The 3,847-nt window shown below is 36.3% G+C and overlaps 1 long non-coding RNA gene across 1 annotated transcript; it reads left to right on the top strand.

Moving 5' to 3' along the window:
- The first annotated feature begins 232 nt into the window (after positions 1-232).
- Positions 233-3,629, top strand: LOC107206430. The gene is made up of 3 exons (XR_004497938.1): positions 233-1,112; positions 2,464-2,519; positions 3,544-3,629. It is a non-coding gene; the product is annotated as an uncharacterized LOC107206430 (long non-coding RNA).
- Positions 3,630-3,847: the final 218 nt, after the last annotated feature.

The raw sequence follows: 3,847 nt of genomic DNA on the forward strand, positions 1-3,847 counted from the left end.
GGCACAATGGTAACTCGGTCAACTTTGAGGTCCCTTCCAACCCAAATCATTCTATAATTCTACAGAATCTGTGTAACAACTATTCAAACCCCTGTGCCATGGACAAGGAACCTTCCAGGCTACCAGGTTACTCAGAGCCCTGTGCAGCTCTTATCTAGAGCTTATCTAGATCTAATCACACCTTAACCTTCTCTAGAGGGATGGGATTCCCTTCATCTCCAGGGATGAAGAGTCCACAACTTCTCCAGGCAGAGGTGGAGAAGAAAATTAATTTTCTTGTCTGTGATCTTGTGATACATAACATAAAAACTTATAAATATATTATACTTTTAAGGACTACATGCTAAAGAGCTGGTGAAATAAGATCCTCAAAACTCTGAAATGCAAAAGCATTCTCTATACTGTAGTACCCAAAACTTAGCAATAGTGCATTTTGCAGGTAACAACAGTAAAAAAGGTTTTCTAAAATACTCCTTACTGTAACCTGGTAATTTTTTTTTTTCTTAAATATTTCTCAAAATATTTTCTTTTACTAGGACTCTTATTACAGGCAGAAATGGGTTTTCCACGATAATTTATGTGAAACTAGAGGAAATTTATACTTAATTTACTTCTTCCAAATGTACTGAATATGCCCCGAAGTTTATTCATAAAGTCACAGATGGTTGGTCTGAAACTTAGAGATTGTTCCTGGCTAAGCACTTAAGTAACAAGGTATTACTTGAATCCATAGTCACTGAAATGTTTACCTCTACAATGGTTTATGGTAGATTTCATCTTGGTATGTGAATTCTCTGTCCACTTTAACAACAGTGCAGGTTCCAGTGTTCTTGTGTATGCTGATCTTTCTCTGTGTGGGGGAGGCAGTTGGCTTTTAAAAGTGTATGCAGACTAATGACATGCTGCTAAAGACTTTACTTTGTTCTCATATAGTAAAGAATATAGGTATCCTCCAATTTATACATGCTTAATTTCAGGTGGTTTTGATGACTGAAGTTTTTTGGGTCTGGATTCTTTGGAATCATGCTTATTTAGTTTTGAAATGCAGACATGGCCTGCATTTCTGCCAGCAACATGAATCAAACTGTTTCTCAGATTCGCCAGAAGGCAAGGTATTTCAAACAAGCTGTATATCTGTATATGTTTCTGTCAAAATTAAATGCAGCAAACCATCAAAAGACATTAAAGGTCTCATTTTAGTAATTTATAGTGTGAAGACTTTAAAAAAAAAAATAAAAAGGGTGTCATGCTGTTACGTGTGCACTAGAGGGCAATGCAAGAATTACAGTTTTGAGGGAATATTTGAGACTTCTTTCTCTCCGTTTTCCCCTACAACTTTTTTGTAAACTTTTATAGGATACTGAAAGCATACATTAATTCAAAATATGTCTGAGTGGGATTGTGTTAAAAGTACTTGGAATGTACCTCTTCGTTAATAGATACGAACTGCTGGCAGCTCAGATCCTGCTTCATGGAGTGGCTTGTGTAATGAATTTTGCAGATTAAAAAATACAAACAACATGTACTAAACTCTTTGATTTACTTAGAGAAAAAAGAGAAATACTTCAGTGTCATATATCATTATTCATTCAAATGACAACACCTAGTGTGTAAGAAATAAAGGTTCTTCCAAACTGTTGCAGATACCTGCCCTGAAATGTCAAGCAGAGGTTAGTACTTATGTTAATTATGGTAAACAAAGTGCCTGGCCTTTTTGTTTATGTTAACTTTTAGAGTGCTCTCAGCACTTGTGTGCCTGGAACTCTCAGCACAATGACTTCCAGGCTAGTTTGTGGTTGTCACAAGAGCCCTTCAGGACATGTATGACATCCTGCCCTGAACGGGTATGACACCCTGACTGAAGGGGGACTAGATCCCTTTTGACCTTAGACAATCTACTAGAGAGATCAAGAGAACCCAGAGAAGAGTCAGAATGTGACTTAATACCCTGCCCCTCAGCACCCTACACCCACAAATCTGCTTGCAAAACTTAAAATAATAAATTTATAAACATAAGGCACCAGAAATAAAAGCATCCTTTCATTTTTTTTTCCTGCAGTGACAAGAGATATATATTCTAGATTGTAGACAGACCTGCCTTGGAGATAAATTGTCTGATTTCAGCATCTCAGCAGTAGATAATAGATTCCCTTAGAACCACATAATTAAAAAATGACATTTCTGCTACAGTGTGCCAACTTGCCACTGCCATTGCTTTAGGATTCTGGGGATGTAGAAGCCCTGGAGGGCACAATAAAACCCATCCTATGTTCTTCAGGGGGCCAATGTAAGGTTGTGCTAACAAAGATAAAGATCCTGAAGTGGGCAAAGGATATTTTTTCTTCATTTCTTTCTTTCAAATGGGAAATGTCTGAGGGAAACCTTTTTATTATTAAGTACACCAGATGAGAGAAAACATATGCAGAGTGGCAGTAAAAATTAATATCTTAATTTCCATTACAGTTAAGAGAGCAAGGATCTGGCATGAATCAGAAGCATTCAAAAGTGAGGGACTCACGGTAAGGGCCTTTTCCCTGTATGATGGTATTTTGTTTGTGAATGACCTTTATGCTGCTTTAACTCTCAACAAAGCAAAACTTTTCTTGCTAAGATTAGTAGCTAAGATTAGTTGTTTTTAAGATTTATTGTAAGCAAAACTTTCCATTAATAGATTGTGTAATATGTTTATATATTATAAATGATATAAAATATAATATAAACACTTCATTTGTATAAATATATAAGTATAAATACACATGTAATAGAAATATATATATATATATAAATATATATCAGATAATATAATTATTAATTATATTAGTGCTGCCTAATTATAACCAGTCTAGCAGCCTATTCTGGTAAAAGCAAGAGGGTATCTGGACTTTTGGGATATCTGGTGTCTAACTTCCTCAAATTCACACTGCTCATGTGGTTCTCAAGGCTTAAAAATCTACAGTATGTTACCCTACATTAGACAAGGTGGTTAAACAGGAGATGCCCATTAATTATAGAAACCTTTCTGTAGAGCAGGGCACACCCAGTGAGAGCTCTGAGAGAGTGAATGTCCTTCGTGTACAAGGGAATCTGAGCTGGCTTGGAATCCTGAAGTGGCAAACAGAGAGTCAAAGGGCAAAACTGTCTGACTTCAGTGTTTGCTTGAGTAAGTTCAGAGCTTGAGTGAGTTTAGAATTGACAAACAAAATATCCTAGGAGAACCACAGCTCTTTATACCTGCTTTGTACTCTTTAAAATGTTTTCTTCTCCAACAAAGCCCTTTGTTCATCTCTTGAATGGCATTTTGAATTTAAAGAAACAGAGAAAAAGTAAATCTCCTTTGGGACATTGTCATTGTTAATTCAAATGCTGCTAATAATTGGCATTCACTACTTGAGGACACCTCTAGCATGAGTATCTAGATTGTCAACAGTGCTTTTATTTTTAATTCTGATATCTGTCTAGAAGGTCTCACCTTGAGAAATTACATTAGGTTCATCTACTCCATTTCCTAGGAAAAGGTCTGACTGCTTCCCTTCTGTGTCCTAGGAGCGCCTCTTTAGAGTAGTTCCTCTGGGATTCTGTCTTCAATAAAAGCAGCAGAAAGGAGACAATTGCAATGTAACTATTTTATAAGGTATGGACTGGAAGCAGCAGTTCATTTCCCTATGAATTATAGTCTCTGATGGGTCTGAAATTAACCAGCACTGAGAAAAATACAGCAGCAATAAAATATTCCAGATTTTCGGCATTTTTAAGTGAATAGCTATTTTATACTGGTTGATTGTTAAGCCCACTGTTCAGAACAATGGATGGGGATTTCCTTTATCCACTGAGAATTCAAATGAATAAT

The sequence above is a fragment of the Parus major genome, chromosome 5 (genome assembly GCF_001522545.3).
Source record: "Parus major isolate Abel chromosome 5, Parus_major1.1, whole genome shotgun sequence".
NCBI classification, from domain to species: domain Eukaryota; kingdom Metazoa; phylum Chordata; class Aves; order Passeriformes; family Paridae; genus Parus; species Parus major.